This window comes from Solanum pennellii, chromosome 11 (genome assembly GCF_001406875.1).
Source record: "Solanum pennellii chromosome 11, SPENNV200".
Taxonomy (NCBI): domain Eukaryota; kingdom Viridiplantae; phylum Streptophyta; class Magnoliopsida; order Solanales; family Solanaceae; genus Solanum; species Solanum pennellii.
Genome location: NC_028647.1, coordinates 50,945,887 through 50,964,297, shown reverse-complemented (window position 1 = coordinate 50,964,297; position 18,411 = coordinate 50,945,887).

The following is an 18,411-nucleotide window of genomic DNA, read 5'->3' as shown; positions in this document are numbered from 1 at the left end:
TCATCATCATCAATATCTCAAAAAGAATTTTATGAGTATAATTTCTTTCATCACAATTCATATAAGTGAGGTTAACACATTAGGATTTCATAGCATATCAAGGCACATTAATAGTCTTCACCATCCTTATACTGCAAACACCTTGATCAACCTCACAACATAGTCAAGATATTTAAATTCAACATCATACCACCCTATAATCCTATTATAAGGCATACTCCAATGTAATATCATGACTTAACAACAATTAATAACAATTGGAAGTAAAAATAGAGATTCTAAGACTTACCAAGTCTTGCTTATAGTCTATCATCAAGGTCTTACCATCAACCCATAACTCAACCCAATTTGGGGAGTAACATCATCACACAATGATAACCAATAAGATAACAAGGCCAAGGGCATCTCTATAACACAATTGAACTCTAGATCACAACTAGAGATGAGATACATAAGCTAATTTCACATTATAACATAAAATAATTGACATATGAAGAACTAGCATGATAGGCCTATAATTCCGCTTAATTTTATCATAATAACACCATAGGATAGTAATGAAATAAACAGCCAACTCAATTGAATGATCACAATACAATATAGATCAAGATCATTAACAAGGGTTAGGGATGGAGGATGATATTCTTCCATTTAGACCAAAACATCAAAAATTATCATAAACAAGTTGAATTACATGTTAAACTACTCAATATAACCCTATGAATTCATTATCAGCTCAATCCGTCACTTTAATTTCGTAATTGAATCAAACCCACAATAAAACGCAACTTTTAAAATCTATTTTGACGGAACCCTTTGAGGAAAGATTGTCAAAGCTAAATAGAACCCATACCTTAACATTTATAAAAAAATTGATGGTGAATTCATCCCTTTACATCCCCCATACCTTAATCCTTTCTAGTCTTCAATGGTGATTGATGTAGAGAGAGAAATAAGAGAGAAGGAAAAGACTTTATTTGTGAGTTGTCTTTAGGTTTATGAGTGTTGAGGGTATTTATAGTGGAACTTAATATACTTAATTAGTCTCCATTAATCCCAAACCATCCCCTAAATTACATAATTTATTACATAACATGAATAAAAAACATTCAGCAACTTAGGACCCTCACAGACGAGACCCCGCTTACGGGCCGTCTGTGAGTTGACGGACATCCCCCCGTCCGTCCTGCGCTCCGTCGTCTTGGTGAGGGACAGAAGGCGAGGGGATTCATCAAATTTTCTATGTGTGGGACGACGGTGGCATCGACAACCCATCGATCCACACACAAACAGTAGCCTCCGCCTCTGAACTCCTGTCGGTGAGTTCAGAGGCTGTGCGGGTGAAGGGGTTTTCTCCACCAGCCTATGTTTGGGATGATGGTGGAATCGACGCCCCGTCGATCCACACACAGTCCGTCTTCTGTCACGTCGATGCACACTGCCAGGTAGTGTTGGATCAAACTACAACGTTCCTCCTTAAGGGCCCTTCGTTGGTCCTTGTATAGTCGTAACTAGATGTTTCAACCATGAAACAAATCAAACACCTATTAGCTAATTTTCCACCAATTTTCGTACATTTCCGACTCCTAAAAGTTAGTCAATACGGCTAAGGCACACTAACATCCCTTTGAACCAACTTCCTGCACGTTTTTGGAGGTTTTTTGTTCTTAAACCTCCTAATGACCTATTTTACTTTAAGATGGACTTAGAAACATTACTTAGACCTTATGAAACCTATCTTAGGTTTTACATTGTGTCTTTGATTTTAAACGTATTACGTTATCCCCCTTTAGGAACATTCGTCCCTGAATGACACCAAAACTCTTTTGAAGGATGGAATAGACTCAAGACTAGCAGCCCAACCAATCAACAATATCAAATCAGTATAAATCATATTATTTAACCAAGGCAAATATCAAAACTCATAGTACCACACATAGGCTCAAAACACTTCATCATGAGGAATTTCCTTCTCCCAACAGTTAGGAGCTTCAACATATATTACATGAGTTAATTAACACAAAGTTCAACTTAACAACATGCTACTTATCATTTCATAAAATCCACCACATCAAAATGCACAACATAACTAAAAACAAGCAAAAAAAAAATTCATGTTTTTAAGAGAAAAACTACAGTAACTTCACTATAAGTATCTTTATTTCAAATATGTATAATTTACAAAGCATCACCCAAAAATCAATAGACTTAAATTTATAGTCATATTTATATTATTAAAAAGGAGTAACCTTAATTCTCAAAAACATAAGGGGAACGGGACTTCATGTCGGCCTCAGCCTCCCTTATTGCACCCTCAACTACATGATTTTCCCATAACACCTTTGCGGAAACCACCTCTTTATTCCTCAACTTTGTTGCTTGCCAATAAAGATTTTGAACCGGAACTTCCTCATAAGAGAGATTATCCTTGACACCAAGCCCTCAATATGAAGAATGGACTCAGGATCACCAATACACTTTTTCATCATAGAAACATGGAAAACCCGATGAACCGAAGCCGATTCACTAGGAAGTTTCAATTCATAGGCAACCTTACCAACTCTTTGCAAGATTTCATAGAGACCCACATAACGAGGACTTAACTTCCCTTTCTTGCCAAATCTAACTACCCCTTTCATTGGTGAAATTTTCAAATATACCTTCTCACCTTATTCAAACTCCAGTTCCCTTTTCCTACGATTGGCATAAGACTTTCGCAGTATATAGGTCGTTTGCATCCGGTTCCTTATGATATGACCTTTTCCAAAGTCTTATAAATCAACTTGGGACCAATAAGCGATGGATAACCCACTTCAAACAATCCAATAGGATACCTACACATCCTACCATACAAGACATCATAGGGAGCCATGGAAATGGATTATTGAAAACTATTATTGTAGGAAAACTTCACCATAGGTAAATGTCTATTCCAACTCCCATTAAAATCAATGACGCACGCCCTAAGCATATATTCAAGGCTTTGTATCGTACTCTATGGTTGACCATCAATTTGGAATGAAAACTGGTGCTTAACTTCAACGTAGGACCCAATCCTTTAAGAAACAACCTCAAAAATATAGATGTGAAATGTGCGTCTCAATCTGATATGATGGATAACGGAATCCCATGGCGGCGCACAATCTCATCTAGGAAGATTCTTGCATAATACTCCGCCAAATATGAAGACTTGATGGGAATAAAGCGAGCGGACTTAGTCAATCGATCCACAACCACCCATATGGAATCATATGACTTTCGTGTATGAGGTAAACCTACTACAAAGTGCATATTGATGTTTTCCCACTTCCAAGTTTGAATTTGTATCGGTTGTAGTAAGCCACCCTGCTTTAGGTGTTTGGCCTTTACTTGTTGGCAATTGGTACACTTAGCGACAAACTCAGCTATGTGCCTTTTTAGACTTCCCCACCAATATATCTCTTTTAGGTCATGGTACATTTTTGTCGACCACGGATTAATTGAGTAGCGGGACCCATGTGCTTGTTCTAGGATCTGACCCTCAACCCATCTACGTTTGGAACACATAATCTCCCTTGATATCTTAACACACCATCCCCCCAAAGGATAATGATTCATTCAACTTGCCGAGAACTGATTCTTTTAATTCCATTGAGGCTAGATCATATCACTCATATCATAATCTTTTAACAACTCTAGCCATTCTTTTGGTCGGAGATTCAACTCCTTATGGGTAAACACATATTGGAGACTCTTATGATCGGCATAAACATCAACATGAAACCTATACAAGTAATGCCTTCAAATTTTCAAAGCAAACACCACGGCCGATAACTCAAGGTCATGAGTGGGATAGTTTCTCTCATGTACCTTAAGTTGCCTAGAGGCATAGGCTATCACATTCCCATGTTGCATAAGCACACACCCCAAACCCAATCAGGATGCGTCACAATACACTAAAAATCCTTTGTACCCTCCGATAAAGTAAACAACAGAGAAGAAGTAAGCCATCTTTTAACAATTGGAAACTTGTATCACATGCCTCCAACCATTCAAACTTCTTACTCTTTTGGGTCAAAGTGGTCAAAGGAGACGCAATGGACGGGAAACTATCCTGGTGCCTCTGATAGTAACCCGCTAAACCCAAGAAACTTTTAATGTTAATCGGAGTTAATGGTCTAGGCCAGTTTTTCACCGTTTCCGTTTTCCTTGGGTCTACCTCAACTCTCTCAATAGGGATGATGTTCCCAAGATATGTCACCGACCTCAACAAAAAATCACATTTGCTATATTGGGCATGCAATTGATGTTCTTTAAGGGTTTGCTATACTACCCTCAAATGACCCATATGATCATCCTCATTCTTCAAATATACCAAGATATTATCAAGAAAGACAATGACAAATGAATCTAGGTAATTTCAAAATACTCTACTCATTAGGTCAATTAACATTGCCGGATCATTAGTGAGACCGAATGACATGACCAATAACTCATAGTGCCCATACCTAGTACGAAAGGCCGTCTTTTGTATATCTTACCTCTCACCCTAGGGTTGTGATACCCCGATGTCAAGTAAATTTTTGAAAAGTAACTCGCCACTAAGAGTTTATCAAACAAGTTGTCAATCTGAGGAATAGGCTACTTATTCTTAATGGTAACCTTGTTTAGTTGGTAGTAATCAGTACACATCCTTAAGGACCCAACATTTTTCTTCACAAAAAAAACAGAGCACCCCATAGAGAAATACTTGGACTTATAAATCCCTTATCTAGTAAACCCTTGTGTTAAGCCTTCAACTCCATCAACTCGGCTGGATCCACCCCATAAGGAGGAATTGATATGCGATTTGTATTCGGTAGCAAATCAATGCCAAAGTCAATTTCCCGTTTGGGAGGAATAACGGGAAGGTCATTAGGGAAGACCTCCGGAAACTCACTTACTACGGGTACCGACTCAATAGGAGGAACTTCGGAGTCTAGATCTTGGACTCTTCCTATAAGATAAATACAGCCTTTTGAGATCATTTTGCATGCTTTTACACACGAAATAATACAACCTCTAGGAATAGAATTTCCCCCTTTCTACTCAACAACTGGTTCATTTGGAAAGTTAAACCTCACCACTCTTGTCCTAGAATCAATGGATGCAAAACATACATGACACCAATCCATACCCAATATGAAATCAAAAAGCATATCACGTTCTACTAGATCAATATAATAAATTGTATTGGGCAACATTATTGGACAATTTATGTACACACTTATTGCAACAACCGACTCACCCATCGGAGTAGACACTATAAAAGGTTCATACAAAATATCGGGAAAAATATCAAACTACTTTTTAGCTACTAGAAGTGTGACAAATGATAGTGTCGGGATCAAGTAAGGCATATATATCAAGAGAGAAAACTTTCAACATACCGGTCACCATATCGGGAGAGGTCTCTTGCTCACCCTTAGAACGGAGAGCAAAGAAGCGGTTTTTCTTTGGAGCATCATTAGAACCACTTGCTTGAGCTTGACCACTACCCTTGTCTTGAATATTCATGTTTAAGAAATATCTCATCTTTTGACCACTATTTCAAACTACTAAAGCAATTTTCCGTCCCCTTAAGTCAATCACCATAGTGCTTTTTACCACACTTTCCACAAGTTAGCTTCTCATTTGGTGAATTAGTACCTTTTCCCTTCTTGAAAGTAGGGTTAGACACCCTATAACCTCTAGACATTGGGAATTTGGAAGGGACATGATTAGAAACCCGCTTCTTAAATCTAGGATTGTCTTGTATCTCAAGCCTATTCTTTGGAGAACCTCCATCAAATGTCCTTTCTCTCTTATCATCTCTACTCTTTTGCTTAGCCCTGCCTCGTCAACCCTTCTCGCATAAACTATAAGACGGGAAATATTCATGTTGTCATGTAGCATGGCCGATTGGCACTCCTTTTGTAAGTCTTTCGATACCCCCATCACAAAACGGCTCATTTGGTCTCTAGGATCGGAGACCAAAGAAGGAGCATATTTGGACAACCTAATGAATTCCAAAGAGTACTCATGGACACTCTTTTCTCCTTCGTGAATATTGATGAACTCCTTCACTTTTTCCTCCCTCATCTCTCTATGGATGAACCTATATAGAAAAGTCATCTTACAGATATCCCAAGTCATCGAACCACCCCTCAATGGCCTATTATCCCTGCATTACACATACCAAGTTTTAGCCACATCCTTGAGTTGGTATGTGGCCAACTCGTCCTTCTCACTTGAAGACACCCCCATAGCATAAAGTATCTTGTAGACCTCATCGATGAATTCTTCAGGGTCTTCATCAACCTTAGACCCATAGAAAATAGGAGGGTTCATTCGTGTGAAGTCCCTTAGACAGGAAGCTATAATAGTGACTTGTTGGTGAGGACGGGGAGAAATCTCCTGATTGTCTTGGGCCTTCATAGCTTGGGTTTGAACCATCGCGGCTTGAGTGGAGGGTTAGCCATGGCTTGCTCCACATTCTCATCTTATTCAAGTGCAGGAACATGCTCATCATGGGGAGGAGTTCTCGGATTGGAAATTTCTTCTACAAGTCTTCAAGCCGCAATGCTTTGAGTGTTCATGCTCCCTTAAAGCAAAACAATAGGATTAGATATAAAATCTATCTATAAGTATACTTAATTGGCACGATATAAGATTTCCAAGAAAGAGAGCGATTCAAAAGCATCATATAGGTTCCTACTCATATGTATGGCGTGCTTCACAATTATGAATACAAACCTACATACACGTGGTAGAGAGAGAGACATAACTCAATGATATTCAACCTCATGCTCTGATACCAAGTTTATCGCGTCTAGGTTAACCTCGTAGACATAACCGGCATCGTCGTCCTTTTCAAGAAATAAGACTAGCCTCTTAGTCTCATGTCATTACATTCATAAGTTGAAAAAAGCAAAAATAAATAAAACTTCCATTATTATTACATGGAGGTTTACATAGACCTCTATATACACATAATATATATTCATATTGATTATACATAGACCCTTCGTATAGGAAGGTTACAGAGCCTTCTACTTTACTGCACATACATATACAAAAATTATAGAAATAGTCTTAATGATTGTCTCCTCACATATAATCTAAAAGATTATCACAGTATGGGCATATCCCTTACATCAATCCAACAATACCATGTATAGGTCATACAAAAGACAATACTCAATTAAAAAGGAAGTGAATGAAAGAGTAAATAAGTTTATAAAAAATCCAAAAGCTATAACATGACATTGCCCACGAAAGTTGAGGACCTACAGCACTTGGATGAAAGGAAGAATCAAAGACTTCAACAATGTCGCCTTCCAAACTCTTCAACGACCGGAACCAAAAATGTTTGGGAAAAGGGAAGAAAATGGGGTTAGTACTCCACATGTAGTAAGTATGAGACTTTCTGCACATACACAAACAAAACATACTAAAAAGGACTTTTTATTAAAACATAACAACTTACCCCTTTAGGGGCCTAATGCAAAGTTAAGTAAGTTATATCAACAAACCAAACATGCTTATGATCTTAACATACTTGAAACCGTGATTTACTACAACCCTTACATCAAGGAAAAATATCACAAGAATGAATAACAGTCAAACATATCATTACAAGCAAGACAACTACTCACAAGTCCTTATCTAGTCAACAAGTGAAATGACCAAACAAAGCCCCATAACCTTACTCAATCAAGTATCCTCAACAAGAAAGCATGACCAACGTTTAAACTTTATATATCATGGCCTTTAGGTTTACATTTCATCATTTATTAATATTACAAACCAAGGCATATTCATAAATTAACTAATAAACATATAATATCAAAAATGTGCCATGATCATTATATATACATCATATATTATCATAACATAAACATATAAAAGAAACTCCTCCTAAGACTCCCCTCAAGGCTAACTAGTGCAATGTTTAGGTAGAGTCCCATACCCCTTCCTAGACGAAGCTAGTCCTCTTAGGTTATCCAAGTTAGACTTCAAATCATTTTATTCGTTTTACCTTTTGGGAACATCTTGCCCTAACTGACATAGACCACATGAGCTAGTGTAGAATCTGGTGTCATAAAGCCCTACACCGAAAGAAGGCGGACTACTTGACAAGGTAGTACCAAAACATGAAACATAGCGATTACGTGGATCCACTAGCTAATATTCCTATGTAGACAACATAGTCCAAGAACTATGAGATATAGTTGGGACCCTCTTTATGCACCATGCATTATAGTATCCAATCTCAAGATTAAAGTAGTGTTCCTTCCTCCCCTTTGTTGGAACGGACACTCTTTAATCTAGTTCAATTAGTGCTAAGCTAGACTCCCTTTTTGTAATGTTATTAAACTTTTAATAATCATTCATAGCTTAATTTAGGAAATAGGGTCTACCCCTTGTATAATCATCCTCATCAATAGCTCAATGAGAACTGTATGAGTATAAGTCATTTCATCACAATTCATATAAGTGAGGTTAACACATTAGCATTTCATATCATATCAAGGCACATTAACAGTTTTCACCACCCTTATACCACATACACCTTAATAAACCTCACATTATACTCAAGATATTTCAATTAACCATCATACCACCCTATAATCCTAGTGAAAGGCATACTTCATGTAATATCATGATTTAACAACAATTAATCATAATTAGAAGTAAAGATAGAGATTCTAAGACTTACCAAGTCTACCTCATAGTCTATCATCAAGGTCTTACCATAGACGCATAACTCAACCCAATTTGGGTAGTAACATCATCACAAAATGATAACCAACAAGATAACAAGGCCAATTGCATCTTTATAACACAGTTCAACTCTATACCAAAACCTGAGACAAGATACATAGGCTAATTTAAAATTATAATTCATAACCATAATCACATCTCAAGAAATGGAATGAAAGGCCTATAATTCCTGTTAATTTAATCATAATAACACCATAGGATAGTAATTAAATAAACAACAACCTCAATTGAATGATCACAACACAATAAAGGTCAAGATCACTACCTAGGGTTTGGGATAGAGGATCATATTCTTCAATATTATTAAACCATCAACAATTACCATAAAAAATTTGAATTACATGGTAATCTACACAATATAACCCTGAGAAATCATTAACAACTAATCCATAACTTCATTTTCATGATTCAATGCAGCCAATAAGAAAACTCAACTTTTGAAATTTATTTTGAAGGAACCCTTTAAGTAAAGAGTCTCAAAGGTGAATACAACCCATACCTTAAAGTTTATCAAAAATTTGATGGTGAATTTTTCCCTTAGCAGCCCCCAAACCCTAATCCTAGCCAGTCTTCAATAGTGAGCTCATGTAGAGAGAGAAATAAGAGAGAAGGAAGAAAGTTTATTTGTGAGTTGTCTTTAGGTTAATGAGGATTGAGGGTATTTATACTGGGTCTGAATAAACTTAATTAGTCTAGATTTAATCCCCACCTAACCCCTAAACCACCTAATCAATTAAGCAAACTTAATTAAAAACATGCAACAACATAGGACCCTCATAGAAAAGACCGTGCTTACGGGCCGTCTGTGAGTCGACGGACATCCCTCCTCCGTCCTGCACTCCTTCGTCTTGGTCAGGGACAGTTCAAATGAGGGGATTCCTCTAATTTTCTAAATGTGGGACGACGATTGCATCAGTGACCCATCGATCCACACACAGACAGTAGCCTGCACCTATGCACTCTGTTGATGAATTCAGAGGTTGTGCTGCCGAAGGTGCTTTATCTACAAGACTTATTGTGGGAAGATGGTGGAATCAACGCCCTGTTGATCGACACACAGTCTCTCTTCTGTCTTGTCGATGCACACTACCAGGCAGGGTTGCATCGAACTACAAGGGTCGTTCTCAAAGACCCTTGGTTGGTCATTGGGGAGTCGTACCCGGACGTTTCAACCATGAAACAACTCAAATACCTATTATCTATCTATCCACCAATTTTCGTATATTTTAGACTCTTAAAAGTTATTCAGATAGGATAAGGCACACTAACATCCCTTTGAACCAACTTCCGAAATGTCATGGACGTTTTTGGATGTTTTGTTTCTTAAACCCTCTAAATGACTTATAAACATAAAAATGGACTTAGATACATTACATAGACATTATGAAACCTATCATAGGATTTACAATGTGTCTTGATTTTTAAAGGTGTGACATACTTGTTTATTGTACGTGAGACCATAAAGGTTTGTTATGTGAAGTAAGATGATAATAATTTTATTCTTGTTGACCTATGCCTTTTGATGCTATAATGTGAAATAGGCTAGAGAGTATGCTTAAATGAAGTTATTATTGTTAATTATTATATGAAGCTTTTTATGAGTAATATGTTATGGATTATGTCTAGAGGACTTATATGATTATGTGAATCATGTAAAGTGTGTGATTTAATGAATGAAAGTCTAAGCATGTATAGAAATTAAATGTAAATGAAATGAAGGTTATGTGCAAGGTGTGCTCACATGTACACACACACTCAAACTTGAATGAATGGATGAATGAAGCTATGTTATGTGCTAAAGGGGTGTTATTGGGTGAACACACTTCGTGAGTATATATGAAGTGTTTCGTAACAACCCCACTACATCCTAAGAGCTTTCTATGATAGGTCGGAGGATGAATGCCCATCGTGAGTTGAGATGTGGTGTTCATTAGTTATCCTTAACCCATAGTTTATAATGTTTAGAATCTGTGGGAAGTTATGCCTAGCACCGAGAAAATATGAAGAAGAGGTGGTTACACTTCGTGAGTTGAGATGTTATTTTCCAATGTACCTCTTTAGATGAGTACTCCTCGTTAGTAGAGAATTAGTTACTTAGTAGAAATCTCCTTATCCCTTAAATATGTTTCCATATAAGTGTAGCTATTGGCCAATCCATGTAAAAGCTAAGAGTAAGACCTCAGCCAAGGCAAGTGAGGCAACCCTTCTCGAATAAGGGAAGTATCGAGATTCAATGTTTAGCTCTCATGGTCTATGTCGGTTAAGCTAAATCCCTCAAAGGTAGGCATTCAAAAAAGGGTTGTCTTGGTGAGCCTTATGTGAGTTGAATTAACTAAGTCTTCAAAAAGAACGTACTACTCAGGGTAGGTAGTGGAATGGGATGCTAACTATCCATTGAACTAAGTAGACCATCCGAAAGGGGAGTCTTGGTGCCAGGCCTTCTAAAAGTGTATCCTAATTAGTGTAGGTGATGGTATGGCACGACATCTACTCATTTCACTAAGTACGCATTCTGAAGGGATGTCTTGGTGGGTTGTTGGGTGTTGGAGGCTTGCTCTCCCGGGGTGAGTGAGCCAAAAAGGTGTAATCTTGAGGATTTCAATTGTGTGTATTGAAGGATGCATATGTGTACTTCCTTCATGTCTTACCTTTGTGAGTCTTAGGATAATCCTTAGTTAGGGAAACTCCTACGGAAATGAGTTCACTTCCTTTTTGCTTGGCCGTGGAGGTTCACTCCTTAGAATATGAGGAGTTCACTTAAATGTCGAAATGATTTTACTGTAATATTTTGTATGTTCACTGTAAAGTGCTTCCCTTTGTTAAAATTATGGAAACACTTCTCCAAGTGTTAAGTTATGTTTCTTATGTTATTTTACTTCGAAATTAATTATTGTTTTTTTTAATTGGCATAAAAACGTGTTTTTACAAAAAATATGTACCATTTTTCATGTTTTTGCATATGCCATACATAGTACGTTATTTCTACTAACCACATACTTTAGATACTATCTAAGTGTAGGTTTTGGAAGCAAAGTTGAAGTCTAGAAGGGAAAGCTTGGGAAAGTTCCTCTCAAGACCAGTGTGTTCTCATATACTAGAGGGCATAATTCCTATCTTCTTATTTTTCTTATGTTAAGACTTACTATGTATGTCTATCAAATGTAAAAGGTTGTGTCCGTAATTTTTGTTATGTCGTGTCTTAAGTTGGAATGTGATGATAAGATTTTGTAAGTATTTATAAAGAATTCCTTTTCATGTTAATTCTCTTGAAAAGTTTTAATTCTGCACTACTTTTCGTTTCTCAAATAATAAACGACAATTAAATGACTTGTAGAAGACGGCAAAAGGTCAAGTACACCTTGCCAAGAATAGAGGGTTCTCCCTAACATCTATGGGGCACTTTCGGGTCGTGACAAAGTTGGTATCAGAGCATAAGGTTATGGGAAATAGTTTAGGTCTAAAAAGTCTCACAAGTCACGTCTAATTGTATCTTGGTCATTGGTTTAAGTCGTGACACATCCATGGACAAGAGGCTATACGACAATAGAGTTTTGACTTTCTTCATTACTCTTGAATCGTGCCATAAAACTTAACTACATAAGGTCTCTCTCTTATGTTCCGTTGACTGGTGGTGTTCTAGGTGTGATTGCTTTGAATATGAGATGCTTCTATGTTTTAGGGGGAGAAAAGATGAGTTTTGATGTTAAGATTGTTTTGTGTCTATAAGAATGAATGTGAAAGTATGTTTTGAAAAATTGTGATGTGATGCCCATTTATGGGTAGGTGTGATTTATGAGATTGGAAGTATTGTGATTAGAAATTTTATGGTGATGTAGTTATAAGCATGGTAAGAATTATAATAATTGATAATGTGTCTTTAAAAGCAAATAAGTTATCTAGTGGTTACGTTCAATGATTGTAGAAATGTTTTAAGGTGTAAATTTGAGAAATGTTAAAAGAAGGTGTAGATTTTTGTAGGATTTGAGGGCAACCATCTTGTGTGGTTAATGTTTGAATAATTGTTCTTGTGATTTGGTTGAGGTTCTTGTGTAGGTTTATACTAAGGAGAACATGTGGTATGAGTACGTAGTAAGTAAGATTTGTTCCATGAAATTGAGTTAAGTGATACCTAAGAGGTTAATTAGGTGGTGTTTAAGAGAGTTTGTTTAGGCTTGAATCCTAACAGGAAAATGTTATGCCTAACTTGTAAGGTTGATGTTTAGTTATGTGCATGAGTTAGGGGTAGGGTGACTTCCTACCTTGTGAGAAGTATAATGGTGTTTTGAAGTGTGAGAACTTAAATATGGCTTTCCCCTAAGTGGAGGAGAATGACTTGAGTAGAATTGCATGTAATGTACTTAGTCCAAGAGAATCCTCAGGGGTTACTAAGTGGGAGTAGTAGTATGGGATGCTACTCCCACATATCACTTACTGTAACTTACCAAGTCTCTTTGGAGTAAGTTAGTACAGCTTTGTCTCTCATATTTTCATGAAATCTTGTTAAAGTTGCTACAAAGGTGAATTATTGAAATGTTAAGGATGTGACATAGTGAAGTTTTGAGTTCACTGTAAGTAATGTCCAAATTTTGAGGAAAATTGCATTTTTCATGAATTATGGTTCAATGTTTATGTGATGAGTTTATATAGTATTATACTTCATATGATCATGTCATCTTAATCAAATGTTCAATGAATGAAATTTTGAAATTTTAAAGCATGCTTAGTAGTGTTACAGTGACATTCACTGTAAGATTTTTGAATTTTGAGAAAATTTGTCTTGCCTTTGATTGAAGTTTTAATACGTGCAAATGTTTTGCATATGAGAATGTTTAATATTTGAGAATGTAGTTCCTTCATAAGTGAAGGATAAGATAATATTTTTAAATGTGAAAGTTTTGCCAAACTGCTTGTGTTCCTAGTGTTTTAAAGTGTGAAATGATGCTTCTTTCTATTTGATGCTTTTATTTTGAGGTTTTTTGACCATTATTGTAATGAGTTATGTGATTCTAAGTGAGTCCTTGTCGTCCTTGAAGTTTTAGTGTTATTCAAGGACGAATGTTGTTGTAAGTAGGGGAGAATGTAACGCCCCAAAACGAACTAAGGTGACCTAGATCCTTGTGAGTGTTTTTTGAGTTAACTTTGTTTTAAAATTAGTTAAATTAGTGTTCTTAGTCAGTGTGTGAAGTTTGAAGGTCAAACGTCCATGACGTTCGGAAGGTGTGCCTTAGATAGCACTTGTGTGTCTTGATGTGTTTGAGTGAGTTTTATGTGTTCGTTTTAATCAAAATAGTTGTGGGATGTTCCTAAGACCTAGAAAAATATGTTTAGGGGTTTGAAGATCGGGTATGAATCCATCTAGGGCCATGAGGGTCCCTAGAAGAGGACCCACCTATTGGCTACATGCTGCCAAAACAGTGGCCAAAGGACGACCAAAAGGACGGTCCATTGGTAAACCAGCGGTCCGTCGACCATGGGAGTAGATTGTACCGGTAAGGGATGTTCTCCAAGATCCAAATGAATCCATGTACAAAACCATGAGACCCAACCAACGAACCGGTTGTGGACAGACGGTCCGTTGGTCCCCAACCGTCGATTCAGCCTGTGAAAAAGCAGTGAAATTTCTGCCAAGTCTTGGGGTGTTTGGTAAATTCATTCCAAGTCTTTTATGACCCTAGGAAGTTTTTTTTAGGGTTATTTAGGTATATTGAGGTGTTTCGGACCCTAATACCTAATTTTAGACTACTCTTCCTAAAACCCAAAACCCCTCTCTCTTAGAAGACTTTCTCAAGTCACCATGGAAGCTAGAAATCAAGAAAGAACTAGGAGGGATGTTTGTGGTCGTTTTTCATCAAAAATCGTTGGGGTTTCTTCAATTTGAGGTATGGTACCCATCCTTGAAATCTCTTCCATTAAAGGATCCCCTTTCTAAAAGATTTCAAAAAGAGTTTTGAACCCTAGTTTCTTCTATCTTCAAATATTAATATGGGTCTTGCATGAAAACGTTTTGAATGACTTCATAATGATGTTTGTAATGTTAGTTGATGATTTCTTAAGGTTAAAACTTCAACGAAATCATGTTAAAACTTTTCATCTAATGGTGGCTTAAGAAATGGGTCAAATGACCTTAGTTTTATAACCTTAGAACTTTGGTTTCCTCATGTTGTTATTGATGTTTAGCTACTTCCCTAACAGATAAATTATTATGAATTATTGAGTAAAATTATATAGGTGATTGAAGCTTGGATTAAAGGGTAAGTTGATTATGTTGATTAAGCTTTAATTATAAAATGCTATTGAGTGGTATGATCCACCTTCTTGGTGGCGGTGTTAATTTGAATTGTATGAATGTGAAATTACTTGTTTATTATGAATGAGACCATAAAGGATTGTTATGTGAAGTAAGATGATTATAATGTTATTCTTGTTGAAATGTGCCTTATGAAGCTATAATGTTAAGTAGTCTAGAGAGTATGCTAAAATAAATTTATTCTTGTTAATTGTTTTATAACGCTTGTTATGAGAAGTATACTAAGGATTATGTCAAAAGGACTTATATGATTATGTGAAGAATGTAAAGTGTGTGATGTGATGAATGAAGGTCTAAGCATGTATAAAAGTTAAATGTAAATGAAATGAAGCTTATGTGCAAGGTGTGCTCACATGTACACATACTCACACTGAATGAATTAATGAATCTGTGTTAAGTCCTAATAGGGAGTTTTGGGGTGAACACTCTTCATGAGTTGAGATGAAGTGTTTAGTAGCAACCTCACTACATCCTAAGAGCTTCCTAAATAGGTGGGAGGATGACTTCCCTTCATGAGTTGAGATGTGATCTTCACTAGTTATCCTTAACCTAATGTTTATAATGTTTAAAATCCGTGGGAAGTTATGTCTAGCACCGAGACAATATGAAGAAGAGGTGGTTACAGTTCATGAGTTGAGATGTTGTATTTCAATGTATCTATTGATATGACTACTCCTCGTCAGTATAGAATTTGTTACTTAGTAGCAATCTCCTTATACCTTAGCTATGCGCCCGTATAGGTATAGCTATTTTAAAAGCCATGTAAAAGCTAAGGGTAATCCCTCACCTTAGGCAAGTAAGGGGACCCTTCTACAATAAGGGAAGTATCGGGATTCAATGTTTATCTCTCATAGTTTATGTCGGTTAAGCTAACTCCCGCAAAAGTAAAGAAAATGCTAAGTATTCTAAAAGAGTTTACTACTTAGGGTAAGTAGTGGAATGGGACACTATTTATCCACTACACTACGTAGCATTCAAAAAGGGGAATGTTAGTGAGCGTTAAGTGAATTGAATGAACTAGGTCTACTAAAAGAACGTACTACTTAGGTTACGTAGTGGAATAGGACGCTATCTATACATTTCAATAAGTAGACTTTCTGAAAGGGGAGTCTTGGTGCCAAGACTTCTATAAGATTGTCCTACTTAGGGTAGGTGGTGGTATGGGACACCATCTATTCATTGCCTAAGTAGGCATTTCGAAAGGGATGTCTTGGTGGATTACTGGGTGGTCTTTTAATTTCTTGTCATTGAGTATTGGTTTGTTCTCCCAAGGTAAGTAAGCGAAAAGGAGTAAAATTGAGTATTGCTTTTGTGTGTATTGAAAGAGGAATATGCGTACTTCTTTCATGTCTTACCTTGGTGAATCTTAGGATAATCCTTAGTTAGGGAAACTCCTACGGAAATGAGTTCACTTCCTTTTTTCTTTGCATAGGAGGTTCACTCCTTAGACGAGGATGAGTTCACTGTAATGTCAAAATGATTTCAATGTAATATTTTGTAAGTTCACTGTAAAGTGATTCCTTTTGTTCAATTTATGGAATCTCTTCTCAAAGTGTTAACTGATGTTTCTTATATTATTTACTTCTAAATTCATGAATGTTTTACTTAATTTGCACGAAAATGTGTTTTTACAAAAATGTCCAATTTTGCATGTTTTTTGCATAAGCCATACTCAGTACGTTATTTGTACTAACCTCGTACTTTTATATACTATCTAAGTATATGTTTTGAAAGCAAGGTTAAGTCTAGAGTACAAAGCTTGGGAAAGTTTCTCCCAAGAGCAAATGTGTGCTCATATATCCGAGGGCATAACTCCTATCTTCTTAGTTTCCTTATGTTAAGACTTATTATGTATCTCTTTCAAATGTAAAGTGCCGTGTCCCTAAGATTAATATGTTGTGTCTTGAGCTGGCTTGTGACGATGAGATTTTCTAAGTATTTATAAAGAATTTCTTTTTATGTTAATTGTCTTGAAATGTTTTAATCCTCACTACTTTTCATGTCCTATGTAATGAATAATAGTTAAAGGGCTTGTACCGGACCCCAATTGGTAAAGTACACCTTGACACGAAACGAGGGATATACCGAACTTCAACGGGGTTCTTTATGGTTGTACAAAAAAAATTAATTAATATACAATGATTTAAAACCTTTACTACAAGAACCATGGATAGATCATAAAATTGGACAAGTTCATCTATGTAAAACATTAGAAATCTCTTTGAATTTTGGGATCCTTGATGAATACAGTATCAAGGATAAAATCCCATACCTCAATAATGTTAATACACGAAATTGATGAAGAATCACCACTAATATCTCCAATCCAAGCTCTTGCATGAGTTTTGGCTTCAATGGAGTTCTAGAGAATTTCTTAGAGAAGTTGGGATTTAATTTGGAATAATGAATTCATCTAGGTATTTTGGAATAATAAAACCCAATTATAATACCTAAAATAACCCTGAGTAATCGCACAAACTCTTATTTGGACGTGGGGTGAATTTACAGATTCACACCTGCAGTTAACATTGAAGTTGCGAAGGTGATAGAACAATCGATGACTTGTCAACTAACAGACTGTTTGTGCACAAACGGACTTTCCTGGCTGGCCATCATATTGGACTGAGACTGGCCATTGAGAGCTTGATCTCCCTAGTCCATGTCTTAACCACGTCTCCAATCGACGGGTCGTCGACCATTCTACTGGCCATTGATTGCCTAAGTCGATTGGAGCTGGTCTTGATAGCCTTTTGCTGAATGAAGGATCCTTCCTCAAGCAAACTTGGTTTGTCCTTGGGGATGTTTACCTGGACATTTCCAAACCGAACATGCTCCTTAACGAGTAGAGGACTTTTCGGATCAATTTCATCAAAAAAGAACACGTAAAACTTGACAAAAAATGCCAAGACACACAAGGTCATTTTAAGGCAAACCTTTCGAACGTCATGGACGTTCTTCGACGTTTGACCTCCATACTTCATGAAATTTGACACACTGACTATAAACACTATAATAACTCATATAAGGATCTCATTAACTCATTAAACACATATATAGGCACATAAAAACACATGAAGCATATGGGTGACTAGTCGTCGAACCTCTTGGTCGTCCCTTGATGTTTGACTTCCAATGAACCTAAATCTTTAGATACTTCCTTAATACCACATTATAACTATTTTAGACCTTAGAACCTCATTAAAAACATATTAGGCTCTAGCTCACCTAAGTCATTTAAGAGGTGTTACAATATCCCCCACTTGGAAAACATTCATCCTCGAATGACATTTGTCACTCTTCGAACACTTCCAAGAGTAGAG